We start from the raw sequence: 14,631 nt of genomic DNA on the forward strand, positions 1-14,631 counted from the left end.
TAGCCTTTCCTAATAATGTTCAAAGACACAGGCATACTCGAAGGATCTTACAATTTGATGGATGACCAGGTTCATTAATTGTGCTGTTAAGCAGCATGAGCGACTCAGGTACATCAACTTACTGTTTTCAAGATGAATTTGCTCCTCATTTTCCTCATCTGTATCAGATTTCTACCAGATACGTCTCTGCTCCAGCATGGCTGTGCTGCAGTTTGACCACGTGCCCTGCCGTCCGTCAACACCCACTGACTGCGTTTGCATGGAGCAGCACTGCTGGACTGCTAGACCCTCGAAACCAAGGAGTTTTGCGGTACTTACAGAATCACACCTGGCCGTATGAGCAGAAACTTTTGAGGTGCCATAAAACATAACAAACACATGTGAAGCTATTGTTCTGAACTGCAGAAGCAGGATGAACTTGCTTTGATTTGTCTCTGTTTTGTTATTTCGTGTTATTTCACAATTTTTGTGCTTCTACTATGGGTCAGTAACTCTATAAATAAATGTGCTTCTTTTTGTTCTTCTGACCTGTTAAATACGGGCTCTGCTATGCCCCATTATGGCTTGTTGGCAATGTAGTGACAGGAAACAGTCTGGCATTAGTCTGGCTCCAACACAGAGTATTTTGTTCTGAAATTTAAACATATTTTAATTTGGTGTCGGTGACACTTCCTGCCCCATTTGCTCTGCTCCATGCTGAATTTATGTGCAGGTTTCCAGCATCCGGCAGAAATAGAGGTCCAGCATATCTGCTGCAGAGGGATCTGGACTGCCTGAGCTCTGCCGGAGCAGAGATGCAGGGCAGCGGAGCTGGCAGAAGCTCTCTCATTTACTAAAACTAAAACCTATCTGCTCCATTACTGTGCTGGAGCAGAGATGGACCAAACATGTATCTGGTCTGTTATAGGGGTAACAATCAGAGCCAGCATCACCCATTTCAGAAGTCTGTACATCATGAACTTGGAAAGCAGCTTTGGAGCAGCCAGAGTACACAGTAGTCATCCCGCCTTTGGTTACCTTAGGGATCTTTCCCACAAGAAAATTCCAACCAGTTACACAGGATTTTCCTTGTGCATCACATCTCTTGGTCCACTTGTAAATGTCCCAACATGAATACTGAAAAAAGTTGAGGTAATTATTTAACAATGCATCAAAGGGATCCATAATGTAGACCAAAGCAAACCAACCAATGGGTTTAAAAATGTCTTTAATAAGCCCATGACAAGGGGTTATGAAGATCACTTACTTTAATAAAAAAAAGGGGTCAAAAGAAAGAAAAAAAAAAAGGGAAACACTCAGTTTTTATAGAATAGGTTGAAAATGACACAATGCGATGCAAAAACAAGACAGAGAAGATTAGGACTGTTGCAGAGATACTGTATCTCTCTCTACATGATTTACAGTTTAGTTGAGTCAGACTGAACCTTTCTCCGTTCTCTTTTACTGTGGCACATCCTCATACCTGCTGGAGAGCAGTTAGAACAGGCCGAACAGGCCAAGTTGCACCTCTACACCACAGCCAACATTTACATGAAACCACACTGTGTTCAATGTGTTGGCAGGAGCTCTGGACTCTGGAACAGAGGAGACAGTCAAAGGTTCAATACCAGGGCTGCTAAGCAGGCTGTGTCCTATTTGAGCCAGAAGCAGAGATTTATTTTCCTGCACACACACAAATTACCCTGGTTCTGTGTATCTGAGATGTCTAAACACTGATTTACTGCTGAGCTCTGATAAACTGGTAAACCAAAAATGTGGTCTTCATTACAAGTCACTATCTGTGCAGATCATCATAAAATCCTCTCATAAAAGTGTCAGCAGCAGACACGAGCAGCTCTCCACCAGCATAGAGTGTTTGTGTGTTTAAGGTTTACAACCTGTGTTTCAGGTGTCCTGTACCAGGATGCACAAGTAGTCTAGGATGACGTACTTTAACCCTGGAGGGGGCACAAGCTGAGATACTTCTAATGTACAGTCATAGACGAAAGTATTGGCACCCCTGGAATTTTCCACAAAATAAACCATTTCTCCCAGAAATTGTTGCAATTACAAATGTTTTGGTTTACACATGTTTATTTCATTTATGTGCATTGGAACAACACAAAAAATCTGAAGAAAAAAGACAAAATTGACATAATTTTACACAAAACTCAAAAAAGGGGCCAGACAAAATGATTGGCACCCTTTTAAAACTGTGGGTACATCATTTTATTTCCAGCATGTGATGCTCATTTAAACTCACCTGTGGCAGTAACAGGTGCTGGCAATCTAGAAATCACACCTGAAGCCAGTTAGAATGTATGAAAGTTGACTCAACCTTTGTGTTGTGTGCCTGTGTGTGTCACACCAAGCATGGAGAAGAGAAAGAAGAGCCCAGAATTGTCTGAGAACTTACAAAGCAAAACTATGGAAAAATATGAACAATCTCAAGGTTACAAGACCCTCTCCAGAGATCTTGAAATTCCTTTGTCCACTGTGTGTAATATAATGAAGAAGTTTATAACCCATAGAACCATGGCTAATCTCCCTGGACGTGGACGGAAGAGAAAAATGGACAAAAGAATGCAACGCAGGATAGTTGGAATGGTGGATAAACATCCTCAGTCAGCTTCCACATAGTTTCAGGCTGTCCTGCAGACTCAGGGTGCAAAAGTGTCAGCTCGGACAATACGTGGTCATCTGACCTTGATTGTGTGCTAGGAATCATGATATCTGGAGACTATCAAAAGATTTTGGGCTGCAATGTAGGGCATAGTGTCAGAAAGCTGGGTCTGCGTCAGAGGTCATGGGTGTTCCAGCAGGACAGTGACCCCAAACATACCTCAAAAAGCACCAAGAAATGGTTGGAGACAAATCTGGAGAGTTCTGAAGTGGCCAGCAATGAGTCCAGATCTAAATCCCATTGAACATGGAGAGATCTCAAAACTGCTGTTGCAAGAAGGCCCTCTTCAAATCTGAGAGACCTGGAGCAGTTTGCAAAAGAAGAGTGGTCCAAAATTCCAGTTGAGAGGGGTAAGAAGCTTGTTGATGGTTATAGGAAGAGATTGGTTTCAGTTATTTTTTCCCAAGGGTGTGCAACCAAATATTAAGTTGAGGGTGCCAACAATTTTGTCCAGCCCATTTTTTGAGTTTTGTGTAAAATTATGAGAGTTTTATCTTTTTTATTCAGATTTTTTGTGTTGCTCCACTGCACATAAAGGAAATTAACATGTGTATACCAAAAATATTTGTAATTGCAACACTTTCTGGGAGAAATGGTGTATTTTCTGGAAAAATTCCAGGGGTGCCAATACTTTCATCAATGACTGTAGGCTTGGGTCACCACTGAAACCTAGCTCCTAGTCACGCCTGCCCAACCATTATTCAACCATTTTTAAGCATGACTATTCCCACTAAGGGATAGAAATCTGCTTTACCAGGACGTCCTGGCCAAGACAGTAGCACAAGATTTATGAAGAATGACAGACAATAGCAAACAAACATCACATTAACTGACGAATCAGCAGTGTTCTTCAACTCCTGATCTTGAGAATTTCACGATTACAGTCTTGTTGGTATTAAGTACAAGTCATAATGTAGTGAAGTTCCCCTGGACAGCATCAACTGCTGCTTGTTGTTTATTACTCATCTTTTCTTGGGAAGATGACAAAACATATATAACCATATCATCTTTATAAGAATGAAACTTTGCATCAGGAAAGTGTCTACATCAGTGTTACTCAACCCTGCTCAACCAAAGAGCCAAACTGTTGAAAAATACCTTTGCAAGAGCCACAATCTAAGTGGTGAAAAGTGGGTGAAAGTGGCAATAAGAATAAGTAAAAGCTGGCAAAGTAGGCAAAAGAGCTGCAAAAAAGTGGCCAAAAATGGGTGAACGGGGGTAAAATAGGCAGAAAATGGCAAAAACTGGATGAAAAGTGACAAAAAATGTGAAGAAAAAGCGGCAGAAATGGGTGAGATGTGACAAAAAAATGACTTACAGTTGGCAATAATGGTAAAAAAGCAGCAAAAATGTGGCAAGAAATGATTGAAAATTGACTAAAATTTGCAAAAAGCAGCAAAAACGTGGGTAAAAATGTTATAGCAAGAGGCACCTTAAATGCGCAGAAAGTGGAAAAGAAAGGGCAAAAATGGGATTTAAGTGTCAAAAAGGGTTAAAAGGGCAAAAAAATGGCACATAAGGGCAATGGAAACATACAGACAAAAAATAAAGGTTGACTATTTAGTTTGACAATAAAGCCTACTGTATAAACAAACTGCAATGGATAATTCAGAGGTCAAAGTTTCCCTTTTTATTGGTTTTCCGGGAATAATATTTCAAATCCTCACAAAGAGCCACGCGTTGAGTATCACTGGTCTACAGAAATTATTTGTATACACTATGAAAAAAAAGTGTGGCTCACAAAAAATATCCAGTCTAATAATTTAAATTACACTTAAAGAAAGTAGGTAAACATAATAGCTTGTTAAAGTGAGTACATATAATCTATATCAGTGGTTCTCAATTGGAGGGTCGGGGCCCAAAAGTGGATCTTTGAACAGTTTTCAGTTGGTGTTCAGTTCATGGTAAAAACTGAACCATGACCTCGGTGACCCCTGGTCTAGTAAATTATCCTCACTGGATTTGTACTGCTAGAAGTCCATGCATCATGGCTTGTTCCTGAGGCTAGTGTTGGATGAATTGCTGTGACAGCAGGTCTAGTGAACTTTTATACATGGATCTCTACACTGCATTCCAAATTATTATGTAAATTGGATTTTACCGTCATAAACATTGAATTTTTTGTTTTTCAGTTAAAATCATGGATGGTATTGTATCTCAGGGCTCTTTGGATCACTGAAATCAATCTCAGACAACTGTGATCATTAGTTTGCCAGGTGAGCCCAATTAAAGGAAAACTACTTAAGAAGGATGTTCCACATCCTTAAGCAGGCCACGGGTTTCAGCAATATGGGAAAGAAAAAGGATCTCTGCTGCTGAAAAGCATCAAATAGTGCAATGCCTTGGACAAAAGTTTCTGACTGACCACTTTCTTCCATGGTGCAAAAAGAAGAACCGTGCCTTCTTTGAAAAAATTTTCTTCATGCATGACAATGCACCATCTCATGCTGCAAAGAATCCCTCTGTGTCATTGGCTGCCATGGGCATAAAAGGAGAGAAATTCGTGGTGTGGCCCCCATCCTCCCCTGACCTCAACCCTACTGAGAACCTTTGGAGCATCCTCAAGCTAAAGATCTATGAGGGAGGGAGGAAGTTCACATCAAAACAGCAGCTCTGGGAGGATATTCTGACATCCTGCAAAGATATTCAAGCAGAAATTTTCCAAAAACTCACAAGTTCAATGGATGCAAGAATAGTGAAGGTGATACCAAAGAAGGGGTCCTATACTAACATGGAACTTGGCCTGTTAAGATGTTTTTGATTGAAATAGCTTTGATTTCAGTAAGTATGACCTCCTAATGCAGCAAATTTAACAGATGACCATTTTCAGTTCTTTACAACCTATAAAATGTTTTGAAACTCTGTTGTGAATAAAAATTTGGAACAGTGCATTTTGAGTTTTTTTTTATTTTTGAAAAAAAAAAGTAATTATTGGGAGGTTTGTTCAATCAAATTTAGAGGGCGCTTGAAGTTCTGTATGACGTTGAAAAATAACTCCAGAGGTAGATGGCATCATATTTTATATCAATCAGTTTTTCCAAGCATGGATGCCTCTACAATAACAAAAAACTACACTGGATAAAAACTTGGGAAGATTTTCCCCAACATGTTCTTGGGTATTGTACTGTTGGTCTAAAGGTAAACAAACACTATTTAAATGTGTTCTGATGTCTGTTTTGTTGAAATCATTGAAGATTCTTTTAAGCATGTTCCTTTTTTTTTGTGGTCAACACTTTTGCACCATGAGCGAAGTTGTCTACTCAGTAAGTCTCGTTATGCCTGTGGAAATAGGTGGGACGCTCGTGACAAGCAGGCTAAACCCAATTTAGGAGTCCTTCCTGTTCCAGAGTTCCCATATCTGTCTTTTTCTCACAATGAGCCGTTTAGGCTTACCACGGCACAGCTGCACCTCATTTAAGTGGAAAAGACATAGAAAATATTACTGCGTTAAGCTGACGAGTAGCAAATGCATCAGACGAAAGATCAGAAATTATTCATTTTTATCAATTTTAAAGATGCAAAATCTATTTAGAAGTCTTAATGAGATATAAACCTAATCCATCTGAGTATGTTAGAGTTGTTAAATTTAGGTAGCATGTCACAAAATATTGATTAAAAGTTCCACCAATAAATTCAGAGTAAATTGGAACCTCAGTCTTACTGAGCAGATCTGAATTGTTTTTTATGGTGTAGGTTAGTAAAACTGGATACACCATGGACCCTTGTGAGGCACCATTTTGAACATTTAAAAAACCAGGTGATAAACCATCAACTTTTAAAAAAAGGCTTTCCAGGACGCATTGTTTGGAAACTTCCAATTCCTTAGTGAAGCAGGGAATAGTAATACTAATGTGCCTCAGATCATGGCCTGGCTCAGATTTCATTTTGGAGCTGACTGAAGAGAGGTCACCAAGCTATTGTTGTGGTCAAACGAGTGAGCCGGCTCCCCTCCTTTGCTTCATCTTTCTTTTTGGCGTCCTGACTTTTTTGAAGATGCTTGCATGGTGAACTACAGTCCAACATAATTGGCCTTACAGTTACCCCCATTTTCCACATACTCTGGAGCATCCCAGAAGGGCCACTCTGTGCTGCTCCACTTGAGATAAATTCCACTTCTATTTTCAGCGGCGGCTGTGGCCAAACCGCATCAGTCCACGTGGAGCCGATCGATCCAAACAGCAGGAAGAATGTGAAAAACAAACTTCTAATTACAACACAGTGCACAGACTCCTGATTGTACATTGTCCCTAAATCAACATTACATTGTCCATCCTGCAGCACAAGGTACAGGTCACAGATGGTCAGTGGGTCATAGAGCTTCCACAGCACCACTGACAAAGAAAAATAAACTTTTGAGGTGGAAAACCACAAAATTCCATCCAAAAACCACACATCCTTTGTAGCAGACATTAACTTTATAACCCATGTTGGGATCAAAAAATCATGGAATTATGTGCTCCTGTAATCTTGTGATCTCATGTCTCAAGCTCTTCTGAGCTGCGTTGTGCTCCAGGAACAGATCCATTTGACGAAGGTGCCCTCGGGTGGAGACAAAACGTGCTGGATCATGTTGCAGGAAATTTGGGATTAAGTTCAATGTTCTATTCTAATGTGTCAACTTAAAAAAGAACCTTGTATTTTAAGAAAAGGGTATTTACATTTTGCTTCTTTAATCAATGGTGGGTATTTATGTTCAAAATATATAAAAAAAGTATATCAGAGGCGAAGCCTGACATGACAAGTTTCCAAAGCCCGAACAAAGATTATTTGAAGGGGCTGCTTCCCAAGAAACTATTTGCTTGTCTGGCAGTTTAATGTTAAAGTGTTTTCATAAGATTTTAAATACAAATGTGGATTCAAAATGTCAAAAAAAAAAACCTATGCATCATTTGGGCAGAAATGATGCAGTTTAACCTTAAAACACTTGAGTACTTCCATACTTTTTTCTTTATCTAATTTCTTTAAGTGTCATTATCATTTTCAAATCATGATTCAACATGTCAGTGTTTATTTTGATGACTATTTTAATTTTAGTCTCTTAGTCTTTAGTTTAAATGCTTTTCAGTTTTAGTCACATCTGAGTTTTTTCTACCCTTTAAAGTTTTAATCAACGAAAACTCAAAAACATTTTAGTCTAGTTTTAGTCCAGAAAAAATTAAGTCTATAATCTAACAAGGCATGGCAGTGTGTTCTCTGCACTCCGCCGAACCTGGGGTCCCTGCTTTCTTCAACTGAGAGGCAGAGTAGCTACTGTAGATGTATTGCATTTTAACAGATTTACCCACAGTGGAGAAATGTCATAGATTTTAAAACTCCAACTAAAACTAAACTGCATTTTAGTCTCATTTTAGTCATCTTGACGAAAAGTAAACTTACTTTTTGTCAGTTTAGTCATCTCAGATCAATTTTTGCTAGTCTTAGTTTAGTCTTTCTCATGGATAAAAAGGCTGTCGATTAACATTTTCACTCATTGTTTTAGTTGATGAAATTAACACTGCACTATGTTAAAGTTCAATAATGTTCACCTCTGCCTGCCAAAAATGTCTGTTATTCATTTTCAAAGTTACATTGCATAGGGAGGATAGGAATTTGGTGTAAAAGTTTACAAGAGGAGCTATGCATTTTCATACAAACATCATAAAAAGTAACATACTGTATGGACTTAATGATACTGATTTATGCACAAAAATGTTGAAAATTGTATATTTAGAACCATGCTAAATTAATTTTTTTATACTGCAGTGAGTGAATAAGTTATGGTAAAAAGATCTGATTTTTTAAATTGTGTTTGGCTTTGAGAATTTACCTTCTATCGATTAATAAGCAACATACTTTGAACTAACCTGAAACCTTCAGGGCTTTAAAGAGAACATTTGGGGCTTAAGCCCCATAAGCCACCCCTCACTCCGTCTATTCCCATCACTGATTAAAAGTTGAATGGACTATGTTTTTGCTGACCTCTCTGGTTCCCCTCAGAGAACATGGCCAAGAAACTATAAGGTATCTTTAAATTACCTGATATCACTGATAACGTTGCTGCTTCATACAACTGTTATTTTACACAGGCTGTAGATTAGGGCTGTAGACTTTAGTTAACACCAAATCCCAATATTTGACCATATTTAATGCACATGCTTTTGTATATTAAAGATAGACCCTTCAAAAATGCTTTCCACTGACTGGTCAACTGAGGCCATACCTGTGACAACATTTTAGTTTGGATGTTACTGTAACCTGTAACCTGGCATTACTGGTGTGCACCAAACAATGACACAATGTAAAACCCTAACTGGTTTCAACATTTGGGTTTTATTGTGGACTTCACTCTATAACAAAGAAGTTATGGATAGCTGGTGCAACAAACCACTGGCCATCCCGTCCTCTCCTCTGCCTGCTAACCCAATCCAGCAGACAGGTCACCCTGATTGGACGACCCATTACGGCAAAACATTTAGACTTATTTGTCAAACATGATGAAGACCAATGGCGGCCAGGTGGTGTCCCTCTGCATCCATGAGAGGGCTGAGGAGTGTGTGTACGCCAATATTTCAGCAGCAGGAATGCCCTTGGTTTAGCCTGTGTGATAATTAATGGCTGTCAGCGTCTCTTTAGCAGAAGGAGGCGCTGACAGACAGCACTCCAGAAACTCAGGGAATGTGTGAACGCCTTACAGGGGTGGATGAGGGTAGAGCTGGGACGGGAGCTCCCTCCATCTGAAGCAGATGATCCAGGTCACCTAACCTGGGATATCACCCTCATTTTGCTGCCATTTGGGGAATTTCTGAACATCTGTGTAAGATGAGTGAAAGTGATACTGATCTCTCAATGCCAACATTTCAGTAAATGATAGTGTGTATATGAAAGCATGCGTGTGAAGACAAAAGAATGAGTTCAATTTAAAAGTCAAATTTTACCCTTAACTTACAGGAACAGTTCAACACAGACAGAAGGAAAGTGTCTTACATTGCTACACAGTTGATGATTTAGGCCCAGTTTGGCCTGTTTCACCAACCCCAGTAAGGACAGGGATGGTTAAACAATACACCATAGCCTGAGCTGCAGGCTATGATGTACGCTGATATGCAAGGAATAAATAAATCAGTGTTTGCCACATCAGTGTGCATCATCCATCTACATCGTGGTCAATAATGAAGCAAAGCTAAAACAAAACCAGTGTAACTGTAGCATCTATACACTCAGAAAAACATCTGAGATTAAGGTTTTCCTTCTTGTTGGAATCCCACAAACTTCTGCTTTTGTCATAGTCTCCATTCTAATGCTAACACGTTTATTAGCATCAGTGTTGTGTTATCATTCTCAGTCATTTCTTCCTGCAATCCTATTGGTGGGTTAGTTGACGTAGGTCATAGCAGCGGTCACATTTTAAGATGGTCATCCTAAATTATTTTGGGTCACAAGACCAGGACAACAACCATCTGCCAACTTGCCTCAGTGCAACATAAGACACCGTTTTAGAGCCACGACCAAAAACATCGCCATGATTGGTCATCTTTTTGGGACAGCCCAAAATCCCAGCATATACCAGGCTTTAGACCTTTCCTTATGGGTCTTGCAGCCTGGCTGAATTGTCTTGACAAAGATGATATTCTTAATTAATCCCTTAAGTGGAAATTCAATTCTTATGCTATGACTGAACGTCCTACTCAGACTGAGCTACTGTCGGCTGACCATAGCTCAAAAATTTATTTAGCCTGCAGACAGCCACTACTGCGAATACAATCTAATTCAGTGAAAATCATTGCTTTAAATCAGCTAATTAAGGTAAGCATAGTATTTATAACTTTGAATTTATTTGTTCATTTACTTAACAGCCTCTTGTAGTCCATTATTAAAATCCATTAAAAAGGATGAATAGGTCCATTATTAAAACATGATTTTTAACTTAGCAATACACAATCCAGTGTGTGATATCCGGTTAATGGCTTGTACCTATTGTATACCAACTTTTGGGACAGAAAACAAACAAAAAACTTTTATTTAAATTCATTTAATTGCACCAAATGAAGCTTAGCGTAAATTCAAGCAGGAAGACTCTTTCATTTCCATTCATCCTTTCATTCATTAGTAATCACTCACTCACCTGTCTCCTGCAGTAATCAGCTGGTATGAGCGTCTACTCACTCTTTCATTTCCATTCATCCTTTCATTCATTAGTAATCACTCACTCACCTGTCTCCTGCAGTAATCAGCTGGTATGAGCGTCTACTCACTGAAGCTCTGAGCCAATCCCTTTCAGTCCCGACCTCTCTCAATCCAATCATCCTGCAGCTGTCATATATTAAAATCTGCTCTTTCCTTCTTCATGCATCCTGCATCCTTTCATCTCCACCTCCAGGCCCTCTCACTGGTGTCCGGGTCAAGCTCCTCCATGCATCCTGCATCCCTTCAATGCCACTTCCAAGCATCTCATCAGTGTCTGGGTTAAGCTCCTTAGAAATCTGCTCCTCAGAACTCTCTTACTCATCTTATCCTATTCCCCTCACCAACACCGGTGTCTAGACTCCATAGGGGGTATCCTATCCTGCTGTCTGCCTCAGTTCCCCTTCAAGTTCTTAGAGACATAACAAGGAGTCTATATGCTAAAGACATTTAACAATTTCAAACACTGTCAAACATTTCCAACCTTGTAAAATAAATCATTAAACTCACATTAAGTCTCTCCTGATTGACCTTTAAGTAAAGAGGAGCTGTCAGCATTAATGCATGAATCATTATGAGATTAAATTCATGCATTGAATTTTCTAAAATAATATTAATCACTTGCTATTTTGTCCGAGGCACACAGCAGACAAATCCCTGTAACAGGGCATTAACTGCACACTACTACACTGTTCTCACAGTGATGGAGAAAGACAAGACTGCCATTGAATGTTTCACTTTCCTGTCAGTTTTTACCATGCACTTACACTAGATTGCCAAAAGTATTTGCTCACCTGCCTTGACTCACATATAAAAATAAGGGACATCCCATTCTTAATCCATAGGGTTTAATATGACGTTAGTCCACCCTTTGCAGCTATTACAGCTTTGACTCTTCTGGGAAGGCTTTCCACAAGGTTTAGGAGTGTGTTTATGGGAATTTTTGACCATTCCTCCAGAAGCACATTTGTGAGGTCAGACACTGATGTTGGACAAGAAGGTCTGGCTCTCAGTCTCCACTCTAATTCATCCCAAAGGTGTTCTATCGGGTTGAGGTCAGGACTCTGTGCAGGCCAGTCAAGTTCATCCTCACCAAACTCTTTCATCCATGTCTTTATGGACCTTGCTTTGTGCACTGGTGCACAGTCATGTTGGAACAGGAAGGGGCCATCCCCAAACTGTTCCCACAAAGTTGGGAGCATGGAAGTGTCCAAAATCTCTTGGTTTGCTGAAGCATTCAGAGTTCCTTTCACTGGAACTAATCCCCCCTCCACCAAACTTTACACTTGATACAATGTAGTCAGACAAGTACCATTCTCCTGGCAACCGCCAAACTCAGACTTGTTTATCAGATTGCCAGATGGAGAAGTGTGAATTGTCACTCCAGAGAACGTGCCTCCCCTCCACTTTTCTATTTGTAGAGATTCTTTTTTGTGTGTGGTTAAGCTAAATCAATAACTTTAGATGGACCAGAAGTTTGTTGTTGTCTTTCAAAATAACTGACTTTTTTTAAAACTCAGAACAGAAGGTGATTTGTAAGGTGTAAATATGGTCATATTTACTTAGGATAATCCGACTTCAGTGAGACATTATGTGCACGCATTCCTGCATATCTCACAATGTGTAAAATCGTATTTCACAATAGAATCTCTTAATAGCTGTCTCCTGCCTCTGAGTCATTACTGAAGACGACACTAGTGTGACTGTGCAACACTTATGTCAATAATACATCTAGAAATCTAGATTGGATCATCTCTTTGCATTTGTGCAATTCTGAAATGGGGGTTGGATAGCTTAGTAGGTTACATCGCTGACTCTTGTTAGTGAAGTCGATGGTTCGAATTCCAGTCAATGCCTGGTCAATATCTAGTCAATATCCTTAACTTCTGCAACACCTGCTGTATACCTGTCAGATGGAAGTCTCTTTGGAAAAAGCGTCTGCTAAATGACATCCTAACACTGTAAACAAAGATTACAAGTTTCACCACACACTCAATGTGGACTTCAAATTTTGTGTGTAAAAATTTATTTTACTTAATTTAATTTAACTTTTGAAATTTAGCAATTAACTGCTACAAAGAAAATCTGTTGGCAGCCCAAATACAGGAGAAAGATTTTAATAAATGTTGAAATACTGCATAAATACATGCAGAATCACTTTTTTAATTACACCACTACTTATTATGAGTGATATAAAGCAGCTGTTTGTCTTAGCTCATCCAAGGGATTACTTTAGTTTAATAATGGACTATTTTAGATGGATTATGGAGGGAAATGCTAGGAAACGATTGTGTAACAGCAATCCTCAAAGAAAAGCAATTATTGCTTATAAATTACAGGTTCATCAAAAGGCACCGATCTGTCATCTGTTTGAGTTTATTTAATGATAAAGAAGAAAAATCACACCAACTCGGGCAACATCTGCATACAGATTACAGTTGTCCTTACTAACAGTTGTTTTTGGACAACGAAAATAAATAGCTTAAAAATCTTTTTGGTACAAAAAGAACATGATCGAGAATCTGATATATAAGATATATCACACACATTATCATTTATTAAGTTGCACAATTAGTGCATTATTTTTTTAAAAGTGTGATTGTCAGTTTCACCACACTTTCAAGCCACTGCAGCTTCTCTCTGCAGTCACAGTGAAGTAAAATAAGTCCACCTCGGCTCCATAATTTCTCATTTCACTTAAAAAAAAAAATAAAAAAATTAGACAGCTCAGAGAACAGGTCAGTCATCTGCACTTTGTACTGTTCCCTTGTTTCATTTTCAATCCATAACAGAATCCTTTTTCCATGTTAATTTTATATTGAAAAGGCAGGTCTGTATCCCATCAATAACGTTAAGTTTAAGACAGTAAAAAAAATCTAAAATGACACTTTGAATGCAAAATAGTGTATTTTTAAAATGTGATATAAAAAGATGTAATTAATCACATTGAACTACAGAAAATCTGAGATGAATCAAAATTAAAAATGTTAAATCTTTGACATTAAAGAGACTAACATACATTTTTGCCCAGTTTAATGACTGGATCCCTATTGGGGATACCTACTGGTGAAATAAGCTCATGTTTATTCAACCTCTCTCCAGTTTTTGTAACAATAGTTTACAAGTTGATCACTGTAAATCAGACATAGGTTTTAAGACTGATTTAACTCTTTTCATATTTCAACAATTCTTGGTCTTGCATCCATTCTCTTCATGTATGGGCATTTTCTACTGCATTATACTCCACAATGTTTCCTGATGTCAATAACTGTAGGAGATGTACCGTGAAATGTGCCCAATATGGGAGTGATGTTAGCACAGCATTGGTGGGCTCTTATGTTTGTACGGACAAGGAAGAGGCATGCAAAAGATACAAAGTATTATGACAATTTGACCTAGGAAAAATCTCTTAAAAAAGTTTGCCAACAGCCCACATTATATGAACTTTTAACTTTGGTTAAGTGCCATCTAGAAACAGGATGTGGCATCACATTCATAGTATTTACAGCATTTTAATCATGCCGGTTTGGCTGCTTACATTCTTCTTCATGACTATTGCCAGACTTGCATCAAAACTGGGGTCTTATCATCACTTTCCCCCCATTTGTGTATGAGCTGTACTATCATACACAGTTGACTGTAACACTCCACGGTTGTATTGTTTGGGTGGACAGTGCCCCTTGCTGGCTGGAGTTGTAATGGCATGTTTGTCCAGCTGTGAGGGAGTGGACACAGTGAAATGGATGTTATGGTCATGTATAGTTCATTACCTTAGGTCCACCACCAAGGCATTAGGCAAGTTGCACTTA

This window comes from Cheilinus undulatus, linkage group 3, assembly GCF_018320785.1.
Source record: "Cheilinus undulatus linkage group 3, ASM1832078v1, whole genome shotgun sequence".
NCBI classification, from domain to species: Eukaryota; Metazoa; Chordata; class Actinopteri; order Labriformes; family Labridae; genus Cheilinus; species Cheilinus undulatus.